The sequence below is a fragment of the Python bivittatus genome, unplaced genomic scaffold, assembly GCF_059951505.1.
Source record: "Python bivittatus isolate LINGU-HERP-01145 unplaced genomic scaffold, Pbiv_v1 ctg000870_np1212, whole genome shotgun sequence".
Lineage (NCBI taxonomy): Eukaryota > Metazoa > Chordata > Lepidosauria > Squamata > Pythonidae > Python > Python bivittatus.
Window position 1 is genome coordinate 183,781 of NW_028277119.1, and position 17,910 is coordinate 201,690.

Sequence of the window (17,910 nt, forward strand, 5' to 3'; positions counted from 1 at the left end):
AAGATATGGGAAGAAGGGTTTTTTTTAAAATATTTTTTTTATCCCACCTTTATTATCTTTATAGCTTTATTTTTGGAGAAAATGATAAGTTACTGTGTGGAAAGGAAAGGAAAGGAAAGGAAAGGAAAGGAAAGGAAAGGAAATTTATTTATTTGATTAAGTTTAAAATATATAAGTTATTTCTGGTAACTCTTAATGGAGTTCTTAATTTTTCTGATTAGGACTGAATGGCAAGGCTTTATAATTTTTTTTATGAATAAGAGATGAGATGGGAAGAAGAGATCTTGTGTTGAAATGTTAGAGAAGGTGAAAATTTACTAAAATTGTACTTGTCATGATGAAGGGGGAAGTAATTTCTTTATATATCCTCTCTCTGTCCTTTTTCTTTTTCTCTGCACTTTTTTCTTTTTTCTTAATATGTTTTTTTTATCTTTGCATTCTTAAACATTAATAAAATTATTATATATAAAAAAGAAATCCTTATCGTTTATCCATTTTTGTTCCTGTATTCCAATTTCTTGTCCAAGGTGGCTCTGCTGCAACTATAGAAGGAAAATCATGAGAAGCAGATGTTTCCCTAAATATGTGGAAATCTCTACTTCCTTTCACTGTAAGGAATCACATGAAGGGTAATTGCCATGAAAACTTAGAAAAATAAGACCAAACCTGAACTGTAACTTGCTTCTCAAAATGAAGAACCTTTTTTCATCTTATAGATGGTAATTAATAGGAAATAATTAAACCAGATTAAGATGAGGCATGCATTAAGAAGGTGGGGACTGAGTCCAATACCTGACATCTAGCATCTTAAATGAAAGTTGCAAGCTCATTTTTTAGTCTTGGTTAACAGGAAGTCATGTCAAAACTTGTCTCCAGATAATTTTTCTATAGCGGCAGAGAAATATTATTGCTTGATATCTAGAAGGAGAACAATGGAAGTATTTAAGGGACTGCTGAGGTGAGTTTTGGTTTGTTTTAATGAAAGAGTTATACTGATAATATCCAATCTAAAACGTCTTTAAAATTCAGAATATTTAGACTTTCTGACATGTTGCTGCTAAAGGAAATTGACTGAGGCAATTTTATTCAAATCTCCTGTCATTCTAGTGCTTAATTTTTTTTTCTCCTTCCCCACCCACTTTTCTCATTTAACTTTTGCTTGTTTTCTTTACAAAAAATAGAAGGCATTTTTTCGGTATGCCCAACATAGAAAGTTGGTAATATTTGTATCAAAGTTTTCTGAATACTGAATATGATAAGCCTGAAAAGTTCTGAGAAGTTTTGAGAAACTTAACTATTAATTTGAGGAAGTGGATGTAATTCTTGAACATTCTCCTCCTCCTCCTTTTCCTTCTCTTATCCTAGAAAAGATAATGGGAAAAGAAATAAAGATGATTTGCAGAATTCTTTAAAATGCCCTAAGACTATCATTTTAGCTGCTAGATGAGTAAATGAAAGACCCTGTTAATACTATTACAGTGGAGTCCTTGGGGTTCTCTGAGCTTGGTTCTTTTCTTGCAAACGTTTCATTACCTGGCTAGGTAACATCTTCAGTGCTCTTACAGTATGGAATGTATCAAATAACAAACTGTTTTTGGAAAGACCCTACGCTGCCAAGTGAGGTTTTTGTGCGTGATTCCCTTGAATATGTAGAGTGACTTGTAGTGTCCTTTGGCTCCTGGCTACAGTGTAAATGTACATCTGCTAAAAAGCTTTTGAAAATATAAACATTCAGCTTGCAATGAATAAGTTGAATAAGCTGAATTCAGTAATCACCGAATTAATACATGCAATCAACAAATGCATTCTGTCAGGGAATTCAGCAGTGTTATGTTTTTTTAAAAAAATGCTTTCCTCCCCTCCACAAAAGGGGATATTGACCAGTTTACCTTTAAATACATTATAGTTAATCCGAATGCTTCCCCCCCCCGCTTTGTTTCTGTAACAGTGCTTACAATGGAGTAAGACTCACTATTATTTGAACCTAAGTGCACATTTTGCAAATGAAGTGAGTCTCTTCCCTAAAATATTTAAATGTTTGCAGGTGCTCCAGGATATGGCTATTGCTGCTTATGGTTCATGTACAAGAAAATGTGAGGCCAGAAGAAGTCGAAACCAACCTAAAAATGAATCCTGAATCATATATGAATATTGTAAGTTGAGCTCTCAAAAAGTATTCTCGCCTATTGTGTTCAATGGGGCTTACTCCTATGTATGTGTATGTACAATTACAGCCTTTTCTAGGGCCATTATATCCAGGCTGCAAAAATCCAGATGGCAAGAAGATCCGCTAGATGGCAGAAGATGATTTTTATTTCCCTTTCCTCCTATCTAGTGGCTGTCCAAAGGTTTGGCTTTACAGGTCAGTTGTGAAATAAAATATTGCATTGGCGAGTGCTCCTACGCTGGGATTCAGATGTACTTGTGGCTCCAACAGGGCATTCTAACTTCCTCTCAGGATTTCCACCCCTGTCGCCAACACTCAGACAGCACTTGGTGCCACACGAATGTGATCAGAAATGAGCATGCTAGTTTATTTTCCCCTTAGCATTTTTTTCTAAAGTCCGTGTGCTCTTCTGAAAGCTTTCGTTGCCTCAGTTGTGCTGATAGCACCCTGTTGTACATGGCTAATGCTGCCTTGACTGTGCGACAATAAACGCTTGGACAATGGCTTTGATATTTGTGCTTATAAGGGGGTCTTTAACACAACGTTGCAGGGTTTCAGTTGTCTCCATCCTATTTCCTTCCTCTTCTCTTAGATTGTATTTTTCTCACACATCCAAGAGTCCACTGAATACCCACTGAAAATGCTTGGTACTGAATAGCTCTTTTTGTGTTGAGGTTTTGGACTTATAGAAATTATCCTTCCAAGTAATAAGACCAGACTCTTTATTCCTTTATTTCTATGCTCTTCTTTCTTTTCTAGCCATTTTAATCCCATCCCAGTGTTCATTCTTCCTCTTGGCTTTCCTGCTCCATTGGACCCAATGTATCATGAGACAGGTTGTTATGTAAGGCTGAGCAACAAAGCTTTTCATGAATTCTGGCTTCAACTTTAGCAAGTTTATATTTGTGCTTTGGAAGATGGTGGCGGTAGATTTTCTCTTTGCATCCTTACAGAGTGAGATAATTCAGTTCTGGGGTTATCCAGCAGAAGAATATGAGGTCCCTACAGAGGATGGCTACTACTTGACCCTGAACAGGATCCCAGGAGGTAGGAAAGTTAAGGGGAAAAAAAGATCCCCTACCCAATTTGTGTTGATCTTCCAAGATTTGGGTCAGTATGCAGGTACGTATGTGTGTGTGTGTGTGGCTGTGTATACACACACACACACACACACACACAAAATGGAATCAAGCCGTCAGTTAAGGCTAAAACACATTGCTCAAAACTGATGCATCTTAAACATGTTATTACATTTGCTTACCCCCCCTTTTCTTTTTTTGCAACTTGACATCCATGACTATTGGAAAGCAAACCCTCCAAGGGTAGTGAAGAAATAGTCTCTTTTGAGATGTCATCAATTTGCTTTTAGAACAGAAATCAGACGATGAGAATGGGTATACTACGTAGACTTTAGGCAATAGAACCAAACTGTAAAGAGTTGTCATGTATACCTCAGGTAAGTTCCTATCTGAAGTGCTGATGTGATTTGGATTATCAAATTGAACTGATTCAAATATCTGGATGAATTTGTTTTTAATCGTACTGAGTTGTCTAATTAAAAAATCATTTGGACAAAAGGAATGAATGCCTATGTAAATATCATAGATTTTTCATCTCCCTTTAAGGTCTGCCTGTCTTACTTGGGAACAAAGTTCCAGCAGAAGAGCAAAAAGGCTGGCTTGATTCTTCATACATCCATCTAACATTCCTCTCTGAACCTCACAGCTAAGCATCAGCAGTCCAAATCTCATGCTCAAATGCAGTAACCAAACAGTATCATATGGTAGTTATAATGTTACATATTGCAATTAATTAATATTTTCATTTCTTTCATTTCCAAAACTTCATGAGGTTCCAAATCGTCTATACTCTTGATGCATTGTTTGACTATGGAAGGCAGTGTTTGGGTAGAAAACCTTCCACATCAGAGCCTGGGCTTCATCCTAGCAGATGCTGGATATGATGTGTGGATTGGAAATTTTAGAGGAACTTCCTGGTCTAGGAGACACCAGCACCTTTCAATAGACCAAGAAGAATTTTGGGATTTCAGGTATGTTTAGTTGGCATGTAAATGACTGGAATTCATTATGCGAGATGGCATTTTAATTTTATTCTTTTGCAACTCAAAGCATGCATCCTCTAGCTTGATCTTGATCACTATTTAACATGCTGATAGTTGATTTGAAAGATGTTACATTTATAATTACATATTTAGGCAATTCTGGTTGTATGCAAATATTGCAATGTTTTGCCAGATCTCCAGGCATTCCCTGAACTTTCTTGATAGTTTTCCCATCCACCCAAGGAGCAAATTCACCCGAATTTGCATCCTTAATACATATTTTGCCATTTCGCTTTAGATAATGTGGAATAGTGGGATTATGAAGCTGTATGCTGTACATAATTAAGTCCAAGAGATCTTGTGCAAACAGTGGGACTAACCATTATATTGATGTATATAGTTATTTGTCAATTCACTAGATTTGTACTTTGCCTTTCCACTCTGAAAACCTGTTTCTGCACCGTACCACTTAAAAATGCTGAGGAAATTTTGTTAGGCAACATTTCATTTTTGAACATGTCTTTCTCTCTGATTTTTATTTATTCAGCTACTTTATTCATAAACCACTGAATCAATAATGACTCACTGTGGTTTACAGCAATCCAATAAAAGCATACAATTGTTTAAAATGTCCATGGTGAGTATCATTAGAGTCAAAATTGTAAACAACATATAATAATAACAGCTATAATAATAGTAATAGAAAATAATAAATAATTCAACCAAAATAAGACAGTCAAAATATAAGGGAAAAAAGAACACTGTAGTTACATTTAAACATTTAAAAGGTAACAATTAACTAACCACCAAATACTCTATGGAAAAGCTCCATTTTAGCATCCAGTAAGTTATTCTAATTCTGTAAGTTTGGAAGAAACTCCCAGCCTCCATTCCCCTAACCTCACCTTTTAATCTTGGAGATAGTTCAAGGAATCAATTGATTAATATTACAGGAAAAGATCCCTCAGGATCTACAGCTAATTATAGCCTTTGCTTCCATCTTGTCTAACAGTCAGCAACGTATTACAGTATACGTATGTCTAAGTTCAACTGCTGCTCTTCAGCTGAGTTTCAAGTTCTCAAACAATTCTGTTGAATTTGTGGAACATACTTTACTTCTAAATCAAGTAACATGTCATCAACTTATTACCTTGCTGGATTTGTTCTGCTTGCTCAGACATTCTGCTAAGAAAGAGTTAATACTTCAGTTAAAAAATATGTGCCATTTTTTGGTGGGCTGAGGAAATGCTCATACACGCAATCACTTCACAGCCATTCTCTACTATGGTCCAGGAAATACTTTATTCCCAGGTTGTCTTGGGATTCAATCAACGGGTTTTAATAGGTTCTGCATAGTTTCAGTCTGAAGAGGAGTTGACTAAATAATCGCCTTCCTGAATGGAAGCACCAGATTGTTTTTGCATTAGGTTGAATCCAGTTTCTTCAAACTGGGTACCTTTAAATTGATTTGGTAATTCAGTGGACTTCAGTACATGTGCTTACTTTTTATTAAGTAGTTCCGTTTATTGAAAACTTTGAATCAATTGAATGGAATCAACTGTTGAAACTAAGTTGAATCTTTGATTCAGATTGAAGTTACAATTCAGATCAGATCAAATCATATACTCCTAGATCTTAATAATTATGATTTTAGCTATGCAGTAAGTTTTTTTCCAGCCTAGAACCAAATGGTCCTAGAAAATATCTGTTTTTATTCTTTTCCTGGGCAAATGTATAAATATCTGAAATTTGCTGATTTTTCCACTTCTGTTAGTTAAATACACTTACAAGTAATTTAGGAAAAGGACCGATACATGGAATTAAGAACTAAGAATACTTTTCATTCTCTGTTATGTCTATTTGGTTTCAGTTTTCATGAACTTGGACTCTATGACATTTCTGCCATGATAAACTTTATTCTTCAGGAAAGTGGACAGAAGGATCTCTATTTTGTCTGCCATTCACAAAGTTGCAGTGCAGGTATGTTGAGAATGAAATTTGGTGCTATTATCCAAGGCAACATTTTGTGTATTCTTGGTGATGTCTGACATTTCTACTGTTTACAGTCCAGAATTAGAGCAATATCATTGCTGTGGGAAGTTGTACCCTACATATCAAAAACAACTTCACAGAATCACAGAATGGAAAGATTAGAAAATATTTTTGAAATCATCTAGTCCAACCCCTTCCTAGTGCTTGCTGAGGTTGTTCATTGCTGTAATACCACCTACCTGTTTCCAGAATTAAGACATTAATCCACAAATCTCATCAAGTGTTCTACAAGGTAGAACAGCTGACTCATGGAACAGCAGTTCCAACCCACGAATAAAAAAAGGTTGGAGAAATGTTTACCCTTGCATCCCTACACCCCCCACCTCTTTCCTCTTTCCTTTGGTTCTCCTTTCTTCTACATAACTAATGGCATCATCCAAACATCTGAATTCAAGCCCAGTCCTTATAATTGCCTACTTTAGAAGTTACTTGAATACATGGAGAAGGCAAGTGCATATTCGACTTCAGATGTAAGACATAGATAAAGAAGACAAGGGTTTCATAAATGAAACTGAATTGAAGTTACAATCCAGGTCAGATCAAATCATACAATTGATTTGGGAATGCTTTGCAAGCAAACTGGAACCCGTGGAGATCCTTTCAAGACATTAGCTGATCTTGTGGAAGTTGAGCACGATCTCTCTCATCTTCCTCCATATATTGATAGCATATCTGAATTGGACTATATTCGCCAATCATTGCAATGGGTGCTTACCATTGATAAGCCTTTGAATGTTTGTTCAGCACATTCATCTGTAAAGCAAATCGTGGGCATTAAGGCAGAGGCCTTTCCAATTCCCACATCAAAGTATCTTTTGATTTATATGTAACCAATAGTTACCCAGTTGAAAACAAAGTCATTCATATGCAGAGTTGTTGCTCATGAGAACGTCACTCCTCTTACTGATTTTTTTTTAATTTATTACATCCATTCTAATTCTTTATTAACTTGATTTTTTAAACAAATACCTACCTACAAGACCTAGCTAGGTGGCAGCACTTAACTGACCTGGTCTGATTTTGAAAAGTTAAACAGCATGGGAAGACCCAGGAAATGCCAAAGATGTAAGCTTGATCCAGAAGATAAAAAACACTTTCTGGAACAAATCAAAGGCAAACCACTTCTGCACTGTTGCTAAGAAAACAATTCCCAATGAGTCGAGCTTAATTCAAAGTTTAATCTTCAATCTTCCTACAATTATTGGATTAAAAGTCAAATTAAAGGATACTAACTGAAATCTTTAACTTCAGCCTTTGTAGCTTTTTCCATAATACCTCAACTGGCTTGTAAGGTTAAGATGCTCTTTGCCTTGGCCCCTGCATATACATTTAAAAATACCAAAAGTCTCCCACTGTAAATCTTGCGTTGGCCAAAGTCATTGATTAAGGTATGTCTGCAATCCTATTGTTTTCTCACAGTTTCTTTAGCCACTGCTGTGATGTGAATGATGAGTAATGCCCGGGGAAACTAATGTTGGTGGGTTAGAGCAGACAATGGAGGACAGACTCATCAATTTGTCTTTTAGTTTTAAGAGTGGCCATACTTGTCATAGCATTCATTCTGTGAATATCCAGTTTCTCCAGCAACTATTTTCTGTGAGCACCCACAATATGCTCAGTGTGAGAGATAGGGGAAGTAATGGAAAGGAGATTAGAAATAAGCAGTCAAAAGTCTGGTGGTAGCTTATCTTATAAACAGCAGCTTGGGCCCTGGTGGCAAGAAAGCTGGGAAGAAGCATTTAAAGTCCTCTTCCAGCTTCCAAAATTCTGTATTTACTTGAAGACTAGCATTAAAGATACTTCCTGAAGTCTTGTGCTTCTTTCTCCCTTGAACTTGCCCAACTGACACTGTGCACTGTCCAAACATTAAAAAAAAAAAAAAAAATCCCAGAATAGAAAAGCACAAATAACACGCTGGTGGATGGGGTAAATTTGATCCCTTGCTCTTTCTGAAAATAAAGTATATAACCCTAACCCCCCCCCCAAAGACTGCTCATGCTTACTTATATGTTCATTAAACTCTATTGAAATAGAGGCTGTTGCGGGCATGGTGGAGTTCAAACAGTACTGTCAAAATAATGCTGTAGTTTGAAACAATCGGCAGAAGCAAGTCCAGAAAATGAATACTCAGCATTCCTGAATCAGAGCAATAAACTGATCTTAGAAATGCATTTAATTAATACTCAAAATGTGAATCTTCTTTGTGATTTGTGTACAGTTCATATTTGGCACAAAAGAATTCTGCTTGCTGAATCCCAAACTGAGAGCAAAGCTGGCCCAAAAGTGCAGTTACAAACCAGTAAGCATGATCTGCAAGCAAGCTCTTTTTCTTGTTGGTGGTTTTAATAAGAGAAGTTTGAATACGGTAAGTGTAAATGCAATTTAACACTAACATTCAACAATACTTATGTTTCATCTTTCCTACACCTGGGAGCCCCAGATGTGTGAATAGTACAATACCTGGAATTCATCAGCGTTCCCTAACACATCTGGAGGGTATTAGGTTGGGGAAGTCTGGTATCAGTTCATAGAAGCCATGAGTCTTCTCTTGAGATTTGTGGATGTTGTTATTGTACAGGAAAACCCTTTGCATTTGCCTAAATTAGTGAGAAAATTTGACCTTACAACTCCCATAGACATCATGGGATCTGAAACAGATCTGCACTAGCCAACTGATGTGTTGTGGGCAGGAGGCACAAGGGAGGACATGTGACATCATGCATGTCATGAGGTCATTGCTCAAATGATTGCGCAACAGTTGCATCATTTGCATCATTTGTGTGATGATATCATGACACACATGATGCAGTGGTGGCTTTTATTGGATTCCTTGTCATTTATGGTTACTTCTTTGAGAGGTTGTTTAAATTTTCAGATGCAACACAAGCATTTGAGTCACTGTGGAAGGCAGGTAGCTGGATAACCAGGCATTTATGATGTATGCATGTGAGTGTTTGCTGCATTGGTGCTTTTGGCCTGTCCAGTGGGACACCCTCACTGACTTCTCATGAGGCCATGCTGCCAAGAGCAACACTTAAGAGGCGGTCAATCAGTGTCCCAGTACAAGATCTTTCTATGGAGTGAAACTACTTCTCAATAATACACCATTCCCTTACAGAGTCGGATTGATGTGTACCTATCACGATTCCCAGATTATACCTCGGTGAAAAATATAGTCCATTGGAGTCAGGTATAGTAACTGCAAGTGAAAAAAAAATGTTTTAACGTGTCTGCCTTTGTTAATAGTATGGTGGAACTTTGCTTGATTGGAAGAACACCAGCTTGATCCACGACTGGGGTATGGTGTGCCAGGAGGTCCAACCAACTAGAGTATTAGGACTAGTCTAATGTTGGGTCAGGAGTAGATGTTCTGTTTTTGTAGGGTCCCAGAACCCCCAGGATCACTGTTTGCAGTTTGGTGTAGTGGGTAAGGTGCTGGCCTAGAAACCAGGAGACTGTGAGTTCTAGTCCTCTCTTAGGCATGAAAGTTGGCTGGGTGACTTTGGGCCAGTCACTTCTTCTCAGCCCAGTCTACTTCACAGGGTTGTTATTGTGGGGGGAAATAGAAGGCAAGAGTATTAGATATCTTCACCACCTTAAATTGACCTCTCTCTCTCCCTCTCTCTCTCTGTATGTATATACACACACACACGTATTAAATATATGGGGGGGAGAGGGAGGCAGGATAAAAATATAATAATTATAATTATAATTACAATAATTTGAATTTTATTAAGCCTCTGCCAGGTATTAATTCATCTATTCTATTTTAACCACTTCCTGAACCCCAAAATACAATAAACTTCCAAAATGATCAATCCCAGTGATATCATTACCATACCTGCTACAGTCCTTGGTGACCAAAAACTCTCCTTAAAAAAAGCCCCCGCATATGAAAAGATTATACATTTTGGATAAGGGGAGAAAGCAGTTATCCAGGGAGGGGTTAAAAAAGAATTTAAGTGCAGTTGCCCAGTTGATGGTTGGCAGCATCTTGGTGATGGCATTTCTTGGTTTTGGCTGTTCTTGACTGGCTTAGTTGCTTTCTTCCAATATGTCATAAGACCCCCAAAGCCATGGACAATTATGTCGTCTATCCTAGAACATGCCATCCAGTATGTTTTACAGTTATGGAGGAAAAGGAGGAAAGGCAATGTATTATTTAGGTGACTCAAGGCAGGGGCAGAGGAAAATGCAGATTTAAGGGCTTTGAAAACTGGTTTATCTGCTGCTACCCAATGCCCTTAGAAGTAGTTGGAATAATTGAGCATAGGAAATACAGTCCACAATCCATGGCCTACAAAAGCCAACCATCCCTAGGAATGATCTTAGTTCTTTCTTCTTGGTGGGAAAGGGGAATTGCAGAATAGCTCATACACTCTCTGGAGATAGGTTGTGCTCACCCTGTGAAATGAAATTACCTAGAAACAAAACCTAAAATTTGCAGAACTGTAGATTCTTCTGGTTTTGTGTCTATGATTTGCTAGATGGAATAGCAGTACAGCTAAATTGCCATTAGCTGCAACCAGCAGTAGGTCATCAAGGTACCACAGTTGTAAAATCACAGAGCAGTTAAAGACCTGAAGAGTGACTAAATTGGCCTGAAGAGTTGTTGCATACCAGTCAGAACTTTCCATGTATCCTTTCATTGTTCTGGTCCAAGTTACCTGTTCTCCTTCAAAAGTAAAGGCAAATAGATATTGAGTTTTGGGGTGCAAGTGCACAGAGAAAAAGGCAGAGCACAAGACAATATATGTAAAGATAGTACTGTAAACTTGCCACTTAGAATATTGCAGGATTAGGCACCATAGGAAAACAGGAAGTACAATTGCATTGCACTTCCTTGTACCAAGTGATACCGAAGTAGAATGTTTGGTTCTTGGAAAGGTTTCTTTATTATCATAATTGGAATGGAGATTGGAATCAAGAAGAATTGCTCTTGAGCTTGGTGATGGGAGGAGTTCTTTGATTACAGTTTTATTCAAAGCAGTTTAAGAGGAAGAAGTTCCTGGTTTCAGAGTTATTGAGACTGAAGCTGCAGATTTAACAAACCCACACTTATTTTTGAGGTTGTCCATAGTTTCCATGGTACACAAGCTACAGTAGAATGGGGAAGATCCAGTGAGGAGGAGGAGGAGGAGGAGGAGGATGGGGAGGAAGAGGACAGGACAGGACAGGACATGGGGTGAAGGAGTCAGTGAAGTAGACAAAACTGCATATACAAGATTGTGATTCTTGTCATGGACCTGCAAGTACTTCTCTTCTTTGTTGCAAAAGATAGCACAACTGATTTTAGGGAGCAAATCCCTCTCCAGAAGATTGACTGGGAAATCTAAGACAATGTGAAAGCATATTCTTCAGAGAGAGAGGTCTAATTTCCACAGATAAAGGTGATATTACCTCATGAGTGATGAATGTGTTTCTAATAAATATCCCTGATAAGGGAAGTTAAGGAAAGGAAGCTGAAGTCAAAGCAGAACACAACATTCCAATATCCGCCAGAAAGAAAGCCAAAACACTATTAACTGTCAGAGGAATGGAGTTGACAGTATCATGTTGTAAAAAAGGAAAGGAAAAAGAGGTTCTCCTAAAGCAGCCCTATTGATTTTGTTGGCTAGACATTTTGAATTGAGTAGCCTATGTTCTACATTGAGTAGTTTGTGAGCTACCTTGAGTTGGTGGTATTCCAAACTTAGCTGCCAGCATTCCAGATTGAGCCTTTCATGTTCCAAAATGAGTTGGTGACATACCAAGTTGAATTGCTCTCCTTGTGCCACCAGATCACTTGGAGATGGTCTGAAACCCCCTTTTAGTGGGCATTTGGAATGCCAATGACCTAGCTAACTATGTTGAAAACATGCTTGAGGGTTTTGCATCATAGGGAAGAGGTTTGTCAATTATCTGCTTTGCCCTGTGGCCCATGCCCATGTCATCTCCCACATCCTGTAGGAGGAAAACCAACGTGGACAGACAAGGGAGCAAAGCTTTCGCTTCTCTGTACAGAAGTAGCTTGCAGTGCCATGAGGAAGCGTTTATTGATTGTGCATTTGGATTTGTATCACTGAGCACAAAGAACAGCTTCATCCAGCATGTATGTCCTTTGGTTTTCCCAATTTATCTGGATTGTTTTAGTTTGTCTTGAGGTTTGGGGCAACAGTCCATTTACAAGGGCTGCAGTTACCATCTGTGGGACTGTTTCCAGCAGATCATTAATACCTGCAATTTGATCAAAAGCCTTTAGGAAGCATACATGATAATCCTGGGCAGTTTCTGAGGCACCCTGCTTACTGGAATTAATTCCAACCCTGTTGGACCTGACTGAAAACAGTTCATCAATAACTTATAACAATAATTATAACAATAACAGTAAATTAATATGCAACCAAGGATTACTGCAAGAGACCTTTGGGGATACTACTGAGCTACCTGTTTAAGGTGAGAGCATTGGTCTGCAATTTAAAAAGCTGCAAGTAATTGATTTATATCAGCCCCCTGCAACTCTCCATGGAAACTTTGTGAATCCTGATCGAGTTTTGGAAACTAGTAAATCACAGTTCTTAAATAATAGGGGTCCATGGGCATGAACCTGATGGACATTGCCACCCAGACCTATTGTCTATCATATTGGATATTCATTCCCCTTGATTAGTTGGATACCTTTGAGGACTGTGAGGATTACATCTTGGTTTCTGGTGTCATTTCCTCTGTGGGAGCTGTTGCTGGAGTGGTTGGCAGGGTATCTATAGTGATAGCCAGATAGGAGGGTTGGGGTGCATATCACCTCTTACATGTGTCCAAAATGCCTTCAGAATGGGTATACTCACATAAAACATGCTTCACATGTGCTGCAGTCAGCAATGCTAATACTAGCTGGGATGGCGCAATGGAAGGAGGTGGTTTAATTACCAATGCCGGTTTCTGTTTCGTTTCAATGAACCCTAACTCTAACCCTCCCATATACAAAAACATTCCCGTAGTTCCCTTTTTATCTCCTTACTCACCAAAATGTTTCTCAAGTAAAGAGGCTGAGCTAAATCAAAGATTTCCAAGTCTGGGAACTACCTCAACTGGTCCTCCTTTGTCCACCCATTCCATTTGTGACCATAATTTATATTCCTGATTCTATAATTATCACACATGTTCATAAATTGAACTCAAGTCCCCCTCAGGAACTTTGTGTTTGTTGACCCCATTTTCATGAGTTTCTCAGGAAGTTTGCCCTTGCATTCAAAACTGGCCTGTGTGGGAGAGTCTTGGTACAACTAAATCATCCACTTCTCTCTCTCTCCCTCTCTCTAATCCAAGAAAGGCACAAAAAACAGGGAACCGGCTGTCTGTCAGTTATGAACATCCAGTTACTCACTTCCTTACCTCTTTGATGGCTTTTCCTCAGAGCTTCCATTTTGTTCTCTGTATTAGGCTTAGATTGGTAAGTGGGTTTGTGAGAACCAGGGATCCAGGGTACAGGATGAAATTGTCCATGGGCCTACCCTGTAATTCCCAAATGTTTACAAACCAGCCATTCCAAGGCACCACTGACACCAAATTGTTGTGGAAAATATTCCTTGAGCCAATAATGATCTATGCCAACAAATGAAGAGAAGAAATTTATTTTAAAAAGATTAGAATAGACAACAATTGTGGGATATTGGAATGGGCCTTCAGGAAGTTCCAGGAGCAACAAGGAAGGGATGGGTGAGGTGTTGGAGGAAAGGCATCTCTGGATAAAATCCATCATGACTGTGGGGTTACTGGTAGTTTTGGCAAGGAGAGCTCTTCCTGGCAGCTGGAAGATATTTTCTGTCTTTTCCCAGAATTTAAGATGTAATATGATAGCATAGTGTTATGGTCAGTGGTTGTAACTGGAAGGGAGGAGGAGGGAATGTCAGCTGCTACTGGCTATTCTTTTTCTTGTGCTTTTCCCTAACTATCCTGGAAAAATGTTGTCAGCTGAGAACTTTGGGCTCAGCTCTAAACTTAGCTAATACTGAACTATAGAATCATAGACTTGGAAAGGGCTGTTTAGACCAACATATCCAACCCTCTGCTCCAAACATTAGCATCCTAACAGATGACTATCTAATCTTCATGTGAGGGCCTCCAATGATGGTGAGCCCCCCTTCTGTCTGGGTAATTGATTCCACTATTAATGTAAAATGGTAATGATGATATAGTGAGACTTTGTAATACCATTTATCTATTACACATAAATTGTTTCATCCCAAAATATTTCGATACTCACACTCCTCAATTCCATTTTTAAAACCCATAATCTCTGTCTCTAAATGTAAACAGGTAGAACACCACAGAATGGTGTTTAGCACACATTTCATTATTAATCCTGCAGTTATAAATAAATCTTTCATTCAGATTAAATCCTTTTAACAGCACACATAATCAAAGAGGATACAACACCAAATCCGTGTAAGAAGGCAGAAATATTCCTCATGTAGGAATGCTGCAGGTTTTACTCATTCTCACTTAAAAATGTATAAGATTTCATGCAAGAACATTGAAATCTAATGTATATTTAATTTTTCATTCCATAAATAATATTACACTGCGTTGCTAGCTGATGATCCAGATTGTCATGCAGTAGAATAGATTTCTGAATTCTTCACTAGGATCACAAATGAAATGTAGACAGTATCACTTTCATTCACTGTATATGCTCTTCACCTCCTGGAAATCCACACTTTCCTTGGAGACATTCCAGAAGACATCTGATTTGGACTAATTGTTCTGATCTTTGATACACATAAGCACTTCTTCACAAATTGTGCTATCAAAGATATAAATAACATGATAAAGTTTAAATCAAGAGCTTTCTGAGATCTGCCTTTCTGGCAACCTTTCACTAATTGCAGTTCTAAATCTAACAAAACATTCTGCCATATAAAAAGGCTTGTGACCTAATCTTAATTCTGAACCCTAAAAACTCGTGTTTTTATTATAGTATAAGGAACAGTTCTGATGTAAGGCTGGGAGGCAATGAAAATTCAATACATCTTTGTCTTGAGGGCCTGTGTGTGTATGGTGAGATAGGTCAAGGATGTATTGCTACTGTAGTTAATATACAACAAATACTGAATATTGTTGAAGAAATTGAATCCAGCATGTAAGCATCTCTGTATCTCTCATCCATTGTCCTTGGTGTGAAAGTTATGGATGTATTATTCTTTTGGTTTTGGAGGTGCAGGTTTGTGTTTTGTTAAAGGGTCTATATACATATCCAAACATTGTTTTCTTTTAGTTTCTAGACATCTAAATCAGGTCAGTTTGCATATTATGATTATGGCTCAAAGAACAAAGTTATATACAACCAGGTAAGAATGCAAGGGATTGTGGGTTTAATTTTGGAATGGAATGAACAATGAATGTTCTACTTTCAACTCTACCTTCTCCAAATGCTTTTATTGTGCTGGGGAGTCATTAATATTTGGGTTTAGAAATATCTGAAGTGCAGGATCTAAAGTTTGGAAGGCTCTTTCAACATATAGATACTGGTCCATTTAAAGGTTTATAGTTCTGTCATGTTCTCTGATGGCATGTAAAACAAACTGGGAAATGTACAACTGAAAAAAAAGGAAGAAAAAGTCACCCCATAAAGAAGTTTCTGTCCCAACACCAAGCTCGAGCCTATTAAAATAGGTCTCAATCATGAATAGGCAATGCTTTTAACTCTAAAAAACCACTGGCATTGGTTACTGACCAGTGAGATGAGGATCTCACATACATAGAATCCCACATGAACAAGGGTTTTCCTACACTTTGTTCCCAGGAATTGACCAGGAAGTATAAGGACATCAGATAGTTATTGAGAACCAGCTATATTTTCCCATCTATGATGTACATGTTCAGCTTCATTCAATAATGACTAGAGGCAGCTGTCCATCACCCTATCAATCATCTTGCTCAGGGAGATTAACCTTCTTCAAGAAGTTTCCATTGAAGGATTTGTAGTATAACCTGTCCACATGCCCTTATTGAGAATGATGTTTCTAGAAATTGATGTTATTTTAAAATTCTAAGACATACATCATGATAGGTGTTTTTCATTCAGCCCAGCCAACATAGATAATGATAAGGGAACCTTATATTTTCCAAACTAACATGAAAATTCCATTGACTGCTATCAGTGATATATGTGAAAATCTCTCTGTGATCATCTGGAACTTTGTAAAAACCTACGTTTTTCTCCTGCTGAGAAATAGCTGACCATGACGTCAAGCTATTTGAGGTGCACTCCTGAGGCCATATTCGATCCGAGATCCTTGAGTGTGACCCCTTATGCCCCCTCCATAAGTTGCCACACTGGAATCTATTAATGTATTGGAAGGAAATATTATTAAATATATAAGGATTAATCATATTAACTGCATTTAATTAATGTAAAGGTCATTTTAATTTCAATTACATCTGATCAATTTTAGCTTTCGTTTTGGCTTTACTCCTTTTTGGACTGATCAAAAGAAAATAAAAATAAAGTGAAGTGAAACAAAACAAAACAAAACAAAAAACAAAACAAAACAAAAATTGTGCTCAATTTCCTTTCATGGACAAAGGACCAGGGCTGAGAAGTGTGTGTCAATATACCATAGCAGTCCATTGCTATAAAAGTTCATTGTATCATATTTCTCATCAGACCAAATGCATGTAAATCATTAGAAAGTTATGCAAATCAATGTTTGCATGGAACTGATTAAAACATCATATAATTTGCATTGCTAATAAAGAAAACCAACCAAACTATGTTCCTTGTTTACAGCTTCCCTGATCTGGTAAAATGGAAATAGAGCCATGTATTGATCAGCCAAAGAAAGAGTACCTAACCAAACTTTGCTGATCTTAAATTGGTAACCAGGATTGATGTGGTTTGTACTTGGATGGTAAACCACAAGGAAACCCCCAAGCTATAGGCTGAACCAGAAAGTGAAATAACCAAATAAATAAAAACATACTTACACACTGTGTCCATGAAGCCACTAGAAGTCGAGGTTGACTTAAGGGAGTAGGTAAATAATAAATAGGTAGACAGACAGTTATATCATGGACTGAATTTCTAATTAATTCATTTTTCCCCCCTGTTTTCTTTTAAATCGAGTCCCCTAAATTAATTTACTGTATTAATTGCCATGAATTAAAATGTATGGTCTTGTTGATTACTACGTTATTTATTTTTTCCCAGACAACTCCTCCTCTATATGACATAGAAGCAATCACCACCCCAATAGCAATGTGGAGTGGAGGACAGGACTGGGTTTCTGAACCCACAGAAATTGCACGGTTGCAACCTCGAATTACTTATCTCGTTCACGAGAAGCAGTTTCCCACGTGGAACCACTGGGATTTCATTTGGGGTCTTGATGCTGCTCCCTGCCTGTACACAGAAATACTTGCTTTAATGGAGACATTGTAAGGGAACAGTCATGGTAGGCTATGGTAGCCAAAAACCAGGAGCCTGTAGTATCTTTTCTGAGTAGAAATTTTATTAAAAGGCATAAGCTTTGGTGAGCTATAGCTCACTTCATCAGGTGCATGGAGTGGCTAAACTGTGTAGGATTTAAACTGGGATAGGGGACAGGCTATGGTGGGGAAGACAGTGGTGGGTTATGCAGATATAGGTTCC

The 17,910-nt window shown here is 37.8% G+C and overlaps 1 pseudogene; it reads left to right on the plus strand.

The window, feature by feature from the left end:
• The first annotated feature begins 932 nt into the window (after nt 1-932).
• LOC148213671 (lipase member M-like) lies at nt 933-17,700 on the plus strand (annotated as a pseudogene).
• The last annotated feature ends 210 nt before the right edge of the window (nt 17,701-17,910 follow it).